This window comes from Danio rerio, chromosome 19 (assembly GCF_052040795.2).
Source record: "Danio rerio strain M-AB ecotype USA chromosome 19, GRCz13ab, whole genome shotgun sequence".
Classification (NCBI taxonomy): domain Eukaryota; kingdom Metazoa; phylum Chordata; class Actinopteri; order Cypriniformes; family Danionidae; genus Danio; species Danio rerio.
Genome location: NC_141039.2, coordinates 51,237,501 through 51,253,889, shown reverse-complemented (window position 1 = coordinate 51,253,889; position 16,389 = coordinate 51,237,501). Strand labels below are relative to the sequence as shown.

General features: G+C 39.2%; 1 long non-coding RNA gene across 1 annotated transcript; it reads left to right on the top strand.

Moving 5' to 3' along the window:
* Positions 1–5,176: 5,176 nt before the first annotated feature.
* LOC147839617 (uncharacterized) lies at positions 5,177–13,244 on the top strand. Its single transcript, XR_015517272.2, has 2 exons — positions 5,177–7,744; positions 10,263–13,244. It is a non-coding gene; the product is annotated as an uncharacterized LOC147839617 (long non-coding RNA).
* The last annotated feature ends 3,145 nt before the right edge of the window (positions 13,245–16,389 follow it).

Sequence of the window (16,389 nt, the reverse complement as noted above, 5' to 3'; positions counted from 1 at the left end):
ACCACAGAAAAGGAAATACTCAGAACATACAAAACAGCACGCGCTCGCTTACCACACACGGAGATCATCGTACCACTCATTAACTTTAGCCAAACACTACCAGAAGAAGAAAAAGCACATCTCACGGCCATGAACAAATACATCAGGGACAATCTTCATCATGTATCAGCATTACCATCCAGGGATTTCAGGGTAGAGAACGACATGATCCACTGGACCGCCGGTACGGCCCGAGCACTTTTAGAACACTGGATGTATTTTTTAGACTTGGAAGGCCAAATATCCCAACAGGGGACTCAGACAAACGCATAGTCAATTTATCGACGGTAATACTAACCCAAGATCAAACGGAAACATTACGGAAAGGCCTTTCGTTCATTCCCTCAACTAAAAGAACCACACAAAAGATCGAATTATTACATAGCTTACAGACTTATCACAGACGAATAAAATTAGAAGTATACTTTGAGGGCAAAAAAAGACAAAAACAGAAACTACCATTCACGCACAACTCCGATTGGACTCCAGCACTATCCAGTTTACCCCCGCAAATCAACTCATTGATCAAAGCAGACTATTACGCGTACAAACATCTCGATTGGGGCCGGTCAGAAGAAGAAAATCTCACAAAGAATGAAAGAATAGCTATTAAAAACCTACACGGCAATCACCAGTTGGTAATCAAACCTGCGGACAAAGGAAACGCGGTCGTACTCATGGACAAAACGGACTATTTATGGGAGGGGCATCGACAACTTAACAAACAAGAACACTATAGCCCCTTGAACGAACCCATATACCCCCAAACGAGACTAGAAATCAAAGAAATACTTGAAGAAATGTGCGAAAAAAAGATTATCAGCGGGGACCAAAAAACTTATTTAATGGGATCGGGCACTCCCAGGCCAAGGAGATTTTATCTACTGCCCAAAATTCACAAAGACCCGAAAGACTGGAGTAGGCCACATAAGATACCACCAGGCCGTCCAATAGTATCGGACTGTGATAGCGAATCATACTATACAGCCGAATATATAGAATATTTTTTAAACCCCATCTCACAGCGACACGCCAGTTATTTACGAGACACATACGATTTCATACAAAAGACCAAAAATCTAACAATCCCCACGGACGCCCTCCTTTTTACTATCGACATAGACAGTCTCTACACAAACATCGAAACACAGGCCGGAATATCGGCTGTGCAAGATTGCTTCAAGCGTTTTCCGGACCCCAAAAGACCCGATGAGTATATAATCAAACTATTAGAAATCAATCTCACCAAAAACGACTTTGAATTTAACTCGAAATTCTATCTGCAAACAAAGGGCACCGCCATGGGCAAAAAATTCGCACCCTCTTACGCAAACATATTCATGGCAGCTTGGGAGCACTCCGCACTAACTAATTTTCCCTTAAAACCATTCGCATATTACAGATTCCTAGACGATATTTGGGGAGTATGGACATACGGCCGAGAGGAATTTCAAAGATTCACAACACACTTGAACAATCATCAAAGTTCCATCACAATCAAGTTTGAGATCAACGACCAACAAGTGAACTTCTTGGACGTAGTCACATACAAAGGACCAAAATTTGAGAAACAAAACCAATTGGACTACAAAGTTTACTTCAAACCCACAGACACACACTCGCTACTACACAAGTCTAGCTTTCACCCTAAGCACACATTTCGGGGAGTAATCAAGTCACAAATCCTTAGATTTTACAGAATATCTTCTCAAGAGACAGACTTTAAAATGGCAGTTAAAACCCTCTTTAAGGCACTTAAAAAACGGGGATACGGACGCACATACCTTCGGAAAATTTTCAAAACATTTCAACAATCTATCGCAAACCCAACAACAACAACAAACACACGCAACAAAATAATCCCCCTCGTCACATTTTACTCACAACAGAGTAAACAACTTAATAGAGCAACAAAAGAAAACTTCAACAAATTCATCGAACCCACACGTTTTATACAGAAACACAGACCAATCGCGGCCTTTAAGAGAAACAAAAACTTACTAGACACACTGGTCAGTAGCAAAACCAGCCAACAACAAAAACCGACAAGAGCGGAAGCGCACAAACACTACACGGTGAGACGGTGGGTCCAGAACAAAACAAACAAAAACATTTACGAAACACAACGCAACACATCGGCGGGGGTATGCAACTGCATCTACTTAATTTATTGTACGAAATGCCACAAACAATACGTTGGACAAACTAAGAATCAACTCTCATTACGAACATATCAACACACATACAACATACGTAACAAAATCGAAAAACGCAAATTATTAGTTAAGCATTTTGTAATGCATGGACTCTCAGCCCTCAGGGTTACCGCCTTACAGTCAAGCCCCTTTTGGTCATTACGGGAGAGGTTAAGGTTTGAAAGAATATGGATCAAGCGATTGGACACGGTGTATCCAAGGGGCCTAAATGAAAACTAAAAACAAACAGCAAAACCTAAAACACGGAGAGCTCCGGGATGAACCCTAATTTTCGATTACGACAACCCAACACCAACACTCACCCCAACCCCATAGACGGTAACCCTGACGCGACCACTAACCCTATTCCCATAAACCAAAACGCAACCCCAACACTCACCCCAACCCTACGGCCAGGAACCCTACGGTCAGTAACCCTACGGTCAGTAACCCTAACATTAAAATTAAAATTCATTTTTATGCAGCTCTGAACATTAAAATTAAAATTCATTTTTATGCAGCCCTGAACTACGTGAATCATACCTAAAAACACAGCGACTCAGGGGACTACGCGACTAACCCTAAGTTTCAAAAATTAAAATGCAACCCCAACCCCTACACTCACCCTAACCCTAAAGTCAGTAACCCTGACACTAAAACCCCTCTTAATACGACCTGAAATCACAGGAACCATACCCCAAACACGGGGGACGGCGCGACAAACCCTAACTCGAATCTTAACACAAAAGTAAATATACGAAGGGACACAAAAAAGCACACACACGCACACATAAAACAATAAAAACACAAATAAAAGACACACACCTAATTTTAAACAAATAAACAAATTAAATAAACAAAGTAATCAAAAAATAAAAAACAAAAAATAAAACAATTATTTATTTATTCACAAAAAATACATAAAACAGCATGATATTCAACAATGAGAAACAGGAGTGGAGGAGGGTCTGGACGAAGGAGGAAGTCGAAATGGAATCCGAAGCGGTCAGTTGAAATGTAGGACAATGCACAACCAAGGCCGGACACAGTCTGGCCTTTGGATTTTTCGTTCCCCTAACCCTAACCCTAACCCTAGTTGACTACCCCTAGTTGACTACCCCTAGTTGACTACCCCTAGTTGACTACCCCTAGTTGACTACCCCTAGTTGACTACCCCTAGTTGACTACCCCTAGTTGACTACCCCTAGTTGACTACCCCTAGTTGACTACCCCTAGTTGACTACCCCTAGTTGACTACCCCTAGTTGACTACCCCTAGTTGACTACCCCTAGTTGACTACCCCTAGTTGACTACCCCTAGTTGACTACCCCTAGTTGACTACCCCTAGTTGACTACCCCTAGTTGACTACCCCTAGTTGACTACCCCTAGTTGACTACCCCTAGTTGACTACCCCTAGTTGACTACCCCTAGTTGACTACCCCTAGTTGACTACCCCTAGTTGACTACCCCTAGTTGACTACCCCTAGTTGACTACCCCTAGTTGACTACCCCTAGTTGACTACCCCTAGTTGACTACCCCTAGTTGACTACCCCTAGTTGACTACCCCTAGTTGACTACCCCTAGTTGACTACCCCTAGTTGACTACCCCTAGTTGACTACCCCTAGTTGACTACCCCTAGTTGACTACCCCTAGTTGACTACCCCTAGTTGACTACCCCTAGTTGACTACCCCTAGTTGACTACCCCTAGTTGACTACCCCTAGTTGACTACCCCTAGTTGACTACCCCTAGTTGACTACCCCTAGTTGACTACCCCTAGTTGACTACCCCTAGTTGACTACCCCTAGTTGACTACCCCTAGTTGACTACCCCTAGTTGACTACCCCTAGTTGACTACCCCTAGTTGACTACCCCTAGTTGACTACCCCTAGTTGACTACCCCTAGTTGACTACCCCTAGTTGACTACCCCTAGTTGACTACCCCTAGTTGACTACCCCTAGTTGACTACCCCTAGTTGACTACCCCTAGTTGACTACCCCTAGTTGACTACCCCTAGTTGACTACCCCTAGTTGACTACCCCTAGTTGACTACCCCTAGTTGACTACCCCTAGTTGACTACCCCTAGTTGACTACCCCTAGTTGACTACCCCTAGTTGACTACCCCTAGTTGACTACCCCTAGTTGACTACCCCTAGTTGACTACCCCTAGTTGACTACCCCTAGTTGACTACCCCTAGTTGACTACCCCTAGTTGACTACCCCTAGTTGACTACCCCTAGTTGACTACCCCTAGTTGACTACCCCTAGTTGACTACCCCTAGTTGACTACCCCTAGTTGACTACCCCTAGTTGACTACCCCTAGTTGACTACCCCTAGTTGACTACCCCTAGTTGACTACCCCTAGTTGACTACCCCTAGTTGACTACCCCTAGTTGACTACCCCTAGTTGACTACCCCTAGTTGACTACCCCTAGTTGACTACCCCTAGTTGACTACCCCTAGTTGACTACCCCTAGTTGACTACCCCTAGTTGACTACCCCTAGTTGACTACCCCTAGTTGACTACCCCTAGTTGACTACCCCTAGTTGACTACCCCTAGTTGACTACCCCTAGTTGACTACCCCTAGTTGACTACCCCTAGTTGACTACCCCTAGTTGACTACCCCTAGTTGACTACCCCTAGTTGACTACCCCTAGTTGACTACCCCTAGTTGACTACCCCTAGTTGACTACCCCTAGTTGACTACCCCTAGTTGACTACCCCTAGTTGACTACCCCTAGTTGACTACCCCTAGTTGACTACCCCTAGTTGACTACCCCTAGTTGACTACCCCTAGTTGACTACCCCTAGTTGACTACCCCTAGTTGACTACCCCTAGTTGACTACCCCTAGTTGACTACCCCTAGTTGACTACCCCTAGTTGACATTAATATTTATATATTATAATATTATTATATTAATAATTAACTACTAATTCAGTATACTGGGGTAGTTCAGTAGGGGTAATGTTCTCAACTTAAGAAATGACCAGATTTTGTTTAGGGTTGTGTGTTAATAGTTTTATGTTCTTCAGTTACAAAACATCTGGTTTTAGGGTTAAGTTTGAGGGAAGGTTGTTATACAATTAGGTTTGACTTAAGGGTAGACATGGTTTAGCCAATTTCCCTTCAATGCTTTAAAAAATGATTTGTTGCTTAAGTTGTTTAGGATTGGTTAAGAAACCATTGCGGTTAGTGTTACATGTAAGACAGTGGTATATTTTGGTCTACAAAAAAAGTAGATGAAGAGGATTCAAAATGCTGGTTAAGAATGCAAGAAAGAACTGAACATTGAACAATCTTGGTGAAAGATCCATGATTGGTGTGTGGATGGGAATAAATGATGATTCAAGTGACATAGTATCCAAGTAGATGACATTGATCCAAGATAAGGCTAGTGTTCGAAGAGAGAGAAAAAAAGATGGTTAAACGGATTATAGTTTTCAAAGATTGCACTAAGGGAATCCAGATGACCAAGATGTAGATACAAATGAAACCATAATGCATATGAAAGATCCAATAGATAATCTGACATTAAAATATACATATAATCAAACTCCTTTTGGTTGGGTTAGAGCAGTTTCAATTTATAAAACGTATGAACATAATCCAAATACATGCCAAGCTTACTGTTGTTTAGGGGTGGGGGTTGGTTAGGGCTGTTTCATCCGCATTAAATTTAGTTACTACCGATGTTAGGCCATATTTGCTGCTATTTTTCTACTTGACAGTTCGGAATGAGGAACCCAAGGATGTTTGGCCTTTTTAGGCCTTGCACTCCCAGCCTTTCTGGCCTTCAGCTTCACACACACCAGTCTTCAGTCCATCACCAGTCCATATGGGACAGGACACAGGAGGTGAGCAAAGAGTTAGGGTTAATCTTTAAGTTAAGATTAAATTGCCTTTTTTTTTCTTTCTATAGATCAAAGCTTCATCTAAACTCATTTAAAAGCAAAGAAAGAAAAAAAGAAACCCTTGTTGTTACGTGTAGGGGTCAGGGCAATATTCCAGTCCAGAAAAAGTAGATTCACTATTCAAAATGCTGGGTAATTAAGATATCAAAGAATGGTTTGTTTAATTAAACCCTACTTGTAGAAGGTTTCTAAAAATTTGCAATAGCAGTCACTTAGCCTCTTTAAAAAAAATGCTTAATGCTAAATTAGAAAAAACAGGTTTGAAATAGTCTAATATTCTATCAAAGATGCTATATATAAAAAAAAAAAAAAAAAAAAAAAAAAAGTCATCTGCTTAACTTCTCTTTAACAAAGAAATAACTGCTTTCCCACTATCGTGCCAAACTGTTGTACGAACCCTTCAGTACAGTTAGTGGTTTCTCAACTGAGCCTGGAACCATGTAGCACGATTACAAATTGTTCTCAGCCTGGAATTCTAAGCATGGTTAGACAACCGTGCTGAAAGATTATTCATGTTGATGTCAGGGCTCTGTTACCAAGCTACCACAGCTGGCTCAGAAGCATGCTAGCCAGACATCCACAAGTAAACACTTCATTTAATATAAGAAAATTATACAGGTCAGACAATAGTTTAAAAAGGGTTTAAACCATAGAGCAGTCTCTGGAAGAGAAGTGCATAACTCATAACTCGGGTATTTCATTGACTTTTTATACATGGTTTATTTTATCCAACCAGTCATCTAAAATAATGAAATAGCCTATTTTATAAATGACAAGAGTTTAATAATTTGACTGACATGAAGCAATTGAGACCTTTCATTCGCCTGACTAATGCAAGTTTATTGCATGCAGCACTGTATTTGGTAGCACAAATCTCGCTCTGATCCAGGAGAGAATTAAACCAATGACTACATGCACTGAGACTTTCCTGCTGTGCATCGAATAAAGCAAATAAGAAATGCGTGTCAAAGCCTATGGTAGAAAGTCAACTTTCAATAATTAAACACTGCCGTCCAAGGTACTGTTGTATGATTTTAGTCTATATATGCTCTAATACACTAGTCAAATGAATTAATTTAAACTAAGTCAGTATTGCTCTTAAAATCACTAGATTGACATGTTGAGAAATTCAGCATTACAGCAGTAGGCCATTATATGATTCAGTTATACACAAGTTTGACATTTATGGGGCTGTGTAACGTTTGTGTTTTGTTCCCTGATCTTTATATACTGGGTACCCATGCAAAAAATTTCTAAAAAAATGTCAAGCTTATAGTGCTTTAAATCCTGATGCATTTTCACATTTGTTTATTTCACCTGCTGCATTCATTATTTAATGTTTGAATACTTAAAAGCCATAGTTTAAAACAGGTGTCAAACTCAGTTCCAAAAGGGCCGCAGCTCTACAGTTTAGTTCCAACCCTAATTAAACACACCTGATCAAACTGATTGAGTCCTTCAGGCTTGTTTGAAACCTACAGGCAAGTGTGTTGGAGCAGGGTTGGAACTAAACTGTGGAGGGCTTCAGCCCTCCAGGGATCTAGTTGACACCCCTGGTTTAAAGGGTTATATTTTACCATCAAAATATATGTTATATAATCAACAGATTGTAAAAATTAAAGTTGAGTGCCATTAAAGTGCCCACTCACTTTTGACAAGGCCCATCCAAAATATATTTCTGCTATTGTAATACAAAAGCACTTGTTGCATTATTAGTTTAATTTGTCAAGTTTAGAAATCTTAAATACTTTTATTCCCCCTGCAAACATTTTCAATTGTTACATTGTCGTCATTTCCCCTCCAAATTAAATTTAGCCAGAGGCACGCAACATGACCTCTGAAAAAGGTGCTGTAACATGTACCTATATGCAGCACCACTATATGAGAGCGGCATAGCAGTGTTTAGTCACTTGGTTGCTTTTGTTTTTATTAACTTTAAAGTTCTCAGCTATTAAGTTTAATTGAACGGAGCGGTTTACATTGAATTAAAGGCAACTAGTGATGTGTTGTGTAAGGTATCAAAGAACTGTTGCAGCATGAGTGGAAAATAAAACCATATTAGTGCTGCCTGGTCTAACAATAGTTTTAAAGGGTTTAAACCATAGAGCAGTCTCTGGAAGAGAAGTGAATAACTCCGTTGTTTCATGGACTTATTTTTTATACATGATTTATTATTTTCTAACCAGTCATGTAAAATAATGAAATAGCCTATTTTATTAATGCGAGTTTAATTTGATTGACATCCTGAGCATTTGAGACCTTTCATTCGCCTGGCTGACGCAAGTTTATTGCACGCAGCACTGTATTTGGTAGCACAAATCTCGCTCTGATCCAGGAGAGAATTAAACCAATGACTACATGCACGGAGACTTTTTCCTGCTGCGCATCGAATAAAGCAAATAAGAAATGCTTATCATCGAAGCCTATGGTAGAAAGTCAACTTTCAATAATTTTTTTTTGACTTTGCTCTAAAGCTTTAGAGTGGCACTGCTGTCCAAGGTACTGTTGTATGATTTCTTAGTCTATATATGCTCTAATAAACTAGTCACATGAACGAATTTAATAAACTAATAATTATTGGTATTGTTCTCAAAATAATCACTAGGTTGACATGTTAGAGCAATTTTCAGCATTTCAGCTTGAGGCCATTATGTGATTCAGTTATACACGAGTTTGACATTTATAGGCCGTGTAACACTTGTTGTTTTGTTATATATATATATATATATATATATATATATATATATATATATATATATATATATATATATATATATATATATATATATATATATATATATATATATATATATATATCCATATCCAGACAACCATATCAATGCTGGCACATAAAACCTAAGGATGGTCCATATTGAATCTAGATTAGTTATGTAACTATTTATAGTATAGTAAATATTTGTATCTTTTTTTACTGAGGATTTGCACCATGTTTATTTGGACTTTGATGCATTTATTATTTTCTTTTTTTATTTGTTCATTGTAAGTGTTGTTGTTTATGGTAACTAAAAATATATTATTTGGAAAGTCAAATTTTGCTTCAGTGTTCTGTGATTTTGTAACATTTTTTCTGTTTAGTTTATTCCCAGAAATTTTGGGCAAATACATTGTCAGTAAATAAAAGCATTTTTTCCCCCCATTGGAAAAACGCCTTGGAATAACATTGAAATAAATTGCTATAACTTGCTCAGGGAACGGTGGATGTAGACAATTTATTGTTGAAGTATAAAACATCATAACATGTATTTCTAAAGAAAGAAACCACTTCATAAGGTTTTGTTTGTAATAACTAGAAAATGCCACTTTTTTTAAAAATAGTTTCTGGAAAATTCTGGAATATTTTCTGTCTGTTCATATGTTTTTGGACTAAAAAAAAGGTTTTAGACTGGACCTTTAAATGATACAGATTGAAACTAAGTTCTCCGGTTTAAAATATGACACTTGAGTCTGGCTGCTAAAATAAAAATAACTGCTTTAAAAAAATAATAATAATAATATAGGCCCATTAGGTGCCCACAAAATACCTCTAGGTCTTAAGGGTTAGATGTTTAATACTTAATAGCCATTGTTTAAAACAGGTGTCAAACTAAATTCCATAAGGGCTGCAGCTCCACAGTTTAATTCCAACCCTAATTAAACACACCTGATCAAACTGATTGAGTCCTTCAGGCTTGTTTGAAACCTACAGGTAAGTGTGTTGGAGCAGGGTTGGAACTAAACTGTGGAGGGCTTCAGCCCTCCAGGGATCTAGTTGACACCCCTGGTTTAAAGGGTTATATTTTACCATCAAAATATATGTTATATAATCAACATAGATTGTAAAAATTAAAGTTGAGTGCCATTAGTTAGTGCCCGCTCACTTTTGACAAGGCCCGTCTAAAATATATTTCTGCTATTGTAATACAAATGCACTATTGTTGCATTATCATAGTTTAATTTTGTCATGTTCAGAGATCTTAAATACGGTTATTCCCCCTGCAAACATTTTCAATCGTTACATTTGTCATTTCCCCTCCAAATAAAATTTAGCCGGAGGCGCGCAACATATGACCTCAAAAAAAAAAGGTGCTGTAACATTACCTATATGTAGCACCCCAATATGACAGCGGCATAGCAGTGTTTAGGCACTTGTTTGCTTTTGTTATTAACTTGAAAGTTCAGCTATTCAGTTTAATTGAAAAAAGGGGGCAGTTTAAATTGCATTAAAGGCAACTACTGATGGGTTGTGTAATGTTTCAAAGAGCTGTTGCAGCATGAGTGGAAAATAAAATCGTACTAGTGCTGCCTGGCACAGTTTGGCACAAAATGGAGCAGTTCCATTTAGAGAATGAATCAGCACGAGTGGAAAAGCAGCTAAAGTTTATGAAAAGTTTTAATCTGGATGTAGAGAATCTCATAACACAGAAAAAGCACTCCTAAAGGCGTATTTATACTTCTGCATCAAGCACACAAGTATGCTTCAGCACAACCTGTGCATGGTCACATAGCCCTTGCTGTGGCAGTCAGACACTGATGCACACCTCAATGAATAGAGCAAGCTGTGATTGGTCAGCTTTGTAGAGCTGACAAGTGTGCCCTAACCTAGTCCTCATCTTCAGTCAGTAATTTGGGGGCCAATTCTGACAGCAAACTGTGTAAGGCCAGATTAAGCATCTGTAAAACTCTTCATATTAATGTTGCCAAACTTTGACAAGCCATCAATAACTGATGCAGAAAAGCTTATTCATGCTTTCATGACCTCTCAGACTACTGTAATGAGTTACTAGGTGGTTACCCTGCTGGCCTCACTAACAAACTGCAGCTGGTTCAAAATGCAGGTGCTAGAGTGCTTTCTAGAACCAAGAAAAAAAAAAAAAAAAAACAGTACTCCAGTTCTTTCAGTGCATGGACTCCTTATTAAATATTTAATTTACATTGTTATTGTTTAACTACAAAGCCCTCAATGCCTTAGCTGCCCAGTATTTGAGGGAGCTCCTGGTGTATTATGGAGCATGAGATTGATTCCTTTAAGACCCTATAGTGACCCACGGGTCCATGTATTGATCCTGAAGGGTCAGTCTGTACACCAGCCAGTGACCTCTCCCATCTGCAGCTTTTCCACAATGGATGTCCACCATACTCCAGCCTCCGGTGCCTAGACTGCAGCTCTGTACAGGAAGTTTGGCCAGAGGAGAAATGGTCATGCCCAACTGAGCCTGGTTTGAGGTTATTCTTCCCCTTTACTTTGGTCGGTTGGTAAACTGGCTCGCTTGGTTTGGGGCTTTTGTAGTTGAGCATGGATGGATTCTTCGGATTTTCATTGTTTGGACTTTCAGCAGTCCAAATTAAACAACGAAATTAATCTCTGAAAACAGACCTGATTTAAACCTCTCATGTGAAAATGAAGCATGCACATCCGCAAAGATCCTTAGGCTGAACAGTTATAGTAGATAGAAGTTTGTATGAATGCTCAAGAAACTGAAGCAGATAAGGGAGATTCCACAGAAGGAAGAATTCATTTATGAAATGAGTGAACAAGTCGTTGAGAGATTTCCAAGGTAACCCACATGCCCAGAGCACTGAGCTGCCCAAAAAGCTGATTTAATGTGAATAAACCTCAAAGCAGCTGCCTCGCAAATTATATTGAGTTAAGGTTCTGGACACATTTTAAACCAGTCATCAGAAATATCTCCCAAAGGGTTAACTTTATTATGAGACACTGCAAATGACATCAAGTACTGCCTGAAATACATTTTGGAAATAGGTGTACTGTCTATGCCATTGTGTAGTTGTTAATGTCTACAATCACGCTATGTGGAGAGAAAAAAATAATAATAAATTTCACAATAGAACCAAACTGATTTATTGCTTAAGTGAGAGCCTTAAAGTGAGCACTTTTGTTTTTGAAAGGATCCTCACTATCAAAAGGAATTCTTGATACGAGATGTTTATTTAAATTTGAGATTTTTCAAGAGGAAACTGGAACCAGTAAAGTTGAAATATTTATGTGAAGAGGTTCCAATATTCCCATGAAATTGAGATTGTAAAAGAGTGAAGTGTGGTTACTTTCACTGAGAGGTTCTGGGGTTAGATGTTCTAGGAGTTACAGAAGATCTTTTTTGAAACCAGCCATGTACACTACAGATGTTCTGGAGAAGGCATGTAGGGTTTTTTTCTGAAAAGTTCTGGGTTACAAGTTATAGAAGAATAAATATTTTAAATCTTCCCATGGAAATAATGAATCTTAAAGAAAGGGAAAATCTGGTCATTCTGAAAAGTTGTAAGGTTATAATTTGAGATTTGGTGTTTTAAAGTGTCCCTATGGAAGTACTAATCTTACTCCTTAACCTTAATCCTAGTAAATTCTGAGGTTACAAGTCTTCAGTAGATCTCGTGTTTGAATTGATGATTTTTTGAAAAGTTCTTGAATGACTGGTGTAGGTGGTGTTGATGCACAATGTGCTGTTGCGTGGAGGTGCTAATCACCAGTAGAAGACTGGGCTTCATTTAAGGCCTGTTCGCCCCCGGCCACCTTCCCTGCGTGCTGTCCAAGTGGACCCAGGGGGGCTGAATACTTACCACTCCCCCAAGTGACCTTTTGTTAACACCGCAAGGTTGCCCAGGTCACCCGAGAAGAGTCTGAAGATGTTTCTCTATGAGGCCTACTCTGGCTAATCCAGAGACCAGGCTCCCAAGGACCCCAGATATCTCCAGGGAACAGCAGAGCCCTTGCCCAAATCAGCTGAATCTAACAGGTAGATTCAGGAGTAAAAATTGGCCATGAACTGGTCATTGCCTTCTCCTCACTCCCTGCTGATTTGCTCCAGAATACTTAGTCAACATCCAAGGAGGTCCTTAAATCCAATTTGACCAAAAAATTTCGCCAGAATGTGACTAGAAGCATTCAAAGAGATACTCCTGACCTCCCACTAACTACAAGAAATTATAAAATTTATGAGGTCAGGTCGAGGTTCAGTCTGGCGGATATATCTCTGTAGATATATCATTCTTCTACCAAACGTCTCCCCTAAGGCAATGCAAGAACCAAGCAGACATTATCCTTATCAGGGATAACCGTTGGGAGCATTACCCTGAAGATCAAGCAACTCTGGTCCATTGACTAGGTGTTGAGACACAGCATTTCGGCAATGGTGATGACCAATTGTTTGTTTATGTTTTTCTTTGTTCTTGTTTGTATATTTTTATTCAGAATTTGATTATCTGATGTCTAGGTTGTTTTCCCATACTTTGATTATCATATTTAAGCTTATGAAGCCCTTTAAAATCGTGTTTTATTAGAGAATAGACCATATGCAAATGACTCATTAGTATTCGTGTTTTTAGACCAATCCTGTGTGTCCTCAGCTGAGTGTGCTTTCGGTCAGGTTTAATCCTTTATATCTCGGCCGTTTTTTCATGTTTTGGTTTAATTTTTTCTGCATTTTAGTCAGTTTGTTGTGTAGAATAAGTGTTGAGCAAATAAACTGTCATTACTGATCAAAAATATTTCTGTGGGGTTACCGTTTATGAGAAGTACAGCTGATTTAGTGTGGTAATTTACAATCTCTGCATACAGATTAATGTTTTCTCTCAGGCAAACTGACTCATGCAGTTTACTGAAGATGAAAGTACTGAAGTGATCATGTCAATGACAATAATAATAACAACACATACACATTTCTGATGTGTGTTTTGATTAGCATGATTCAACAATGTACTTGATAAAATAGAGAAATACAAAATACATAAACAGACTAGCATCAATAATTTAAGATCAGCCTGGCAAGGTGTGAACACAATGGCTGGGAGTAAAGAAGATAGAGGGGAAAATGAAACCAATTTAAATGGTTTTAGTTCTGTGAGAGAGTTTGCTGAGGAATTAAATACATTTTACATAAGGTTTGATGAGGGTGATTTTAAGTCAGAAAATGACATTTTAAAACAACACCTGTCATGAAGTAAATCCGTAAACATTAGTAGGACTAAAAAAGAACTCTTTCAGAGAATTAGTACTAAAAAAAGCCCAGGCCCAGATAATATTGGTGGTAGGGTGCTACATACATGTGCTGAACAACTTTCTGAAATATTTCATTGCATTTCTTCAGTCTCTTGCGTTGCAAAGAGTTCCTGAAATCTGGAAGAAATCTGTTCCTATAGCCAAAAACCATGTTTCTGCGGGAATTTAATGATTTTTTAGACCTGTTGCCCTTACTTCATTAGTTATGAAGTGTTTCGAGAGAATTATTAAAGGTGAGATTTTATTGTATTCAAAGGATAAATTTGATCCTTTGCAGTTTGCATTTAGACAGAGCAGGGGAGTTGAAGATGCTAATCTTCCACTGTTACATTACCTGTTTAATCACCTGGAAAAGCCCAAGACCCATGCCAGATTGTTGTTTCCCTGAAATATTAATGACTAAATAAAGGCAAAGGAAGATATTGTAACAACTTTAGGCGGAAAAACGTATTCATGCTGCATTGCATGCTGGGAGTTTTGTACGATTTAACAATCATGATTGAGGTTCATATCCTGATTCTTGGTGTCTGTGTGTCTCGGTGTGCTGCTGGAGCTCTCAATGTTTTCTGCATGAAACTCTAGCTAACAATTAACATTTTTATTCATTCCTGTTTGTTGACCCTCCACTGAAAGCTGTTGTATTGTCCCAAACAACATCACATAAGCCTGCGATATTTATACTTCATTTCTGAAATTCTACCAAGTATATCTGTAACAAGCGCATAAAGCTTCTCATCGTCTTTCTTAATCGATGAGTTTCAGAAACACATTAAGATAAAGGATTAAGAGCTCAACTAAAGCAGCTGCTGATCTCCATGATGGTGAGGTCAAATAAACATGTTCAATTAAACATAGAAAGCTCAGTTCATTATTAAATCTGTTTAAAAGTCAGACTGTGATCAGTGAAGCTGCTAACGCTGTTTGTGGAGGTGTTTAACCCCGTTTTAGGGTGCTTTTACACCTGCCTTATTTAGTTGGATTGAATCGCACTAGAGTTGCTTTTGCCTTTTGGTGCGGTTTGTTTGGGCAGGTGTGAATGCAGCAATCGTACTCGTGTGCGCACCAAAAGCGGACCAAATAAGCGTACCGACACCTGCTTGAAGAGGTGGTCTCGGTACGCTTTCAAACGAACCCTGGAGCGGTTAGTTTGTGGTGAGAATATGATCCGTACTAAAACAGGTCCAACCGCAAAATGTACAGCGCCTTTTGCACTAATTCAGCTGCCGTAGGCCGATGCGCTGTGCATTATGGGATATGGAGGAAAAATATTTGTTGACAGCGCTTTACCAACTGAGAGAGAGAGAGAGAGGGAAACACGTTAACTGATGGATCGTTGGTATTATTTCCGCAAGATGAGCATGTCAAATTAATTCACGACTCCTCCTGAAGTGACGAGTGATGCATTAAACACTGTTTTCCAGCTGCGGCCGCGCTTCATTCTCCAAATGTATAGTTTGTCTAAAACAGGGATACAATCAGTCAGCGCAGTCGCCCCTTCATAGTTAAAGCGACATGTTGTGTCTGCCGGTTTTGTTTACCTGCGGGAGTTCATTGGCATTTTCCCGCACGTGAATTCTGACCAATCAATAAGCAGTTTAGGAAATATATTCAACAACATCTGGCCAATGAGAGATGTGGATTTTGTCAGATGACTGCATTTTGGTTCGTTTCAACTGGTTCAGACCAAAGCCAGCAGTGTGGTGTGAAAACGACCCAAAGACGGCAGAAAATGAAACAGTGCATCATTTATTGGCCTTGGTGCGGACCAAATGAAGCGAACTACAGATGTGAGCGCAGCCGATGTTCAGCTGGTTTGGTGTGAGGCTGCAGCTGTGTTTATGTCTTGTTCTCTCCTTCACTGACCAGTTTACATGAACATCATCAGTAAGTGAATTATTTGCCTTAATCTAATTAAGACATTAATAAGATTAAGGTGTTTACATGAGCTGCTTTTTAAATGTTTCTTTCTTGATCCCGTTTTACTTGTTAAAGCACATACTTAGATTATCGCCATTGCATCAGCGATATCCGCATTTCCCCCGTTTCATGCAATTTTGGGTGTTTCATTATTAATTTCTCAACTTTAACTGCGTCTTAAAAATTTGCTAACTCCTAATAACTCCAAAACACCTCAAAATTCCATGACTGGTCTTAAAAATGTGATCTTCTACAACTTTTAAACCCTGAAGGTTTCAGGAAAGGTAACTCCACCTACCTTCTC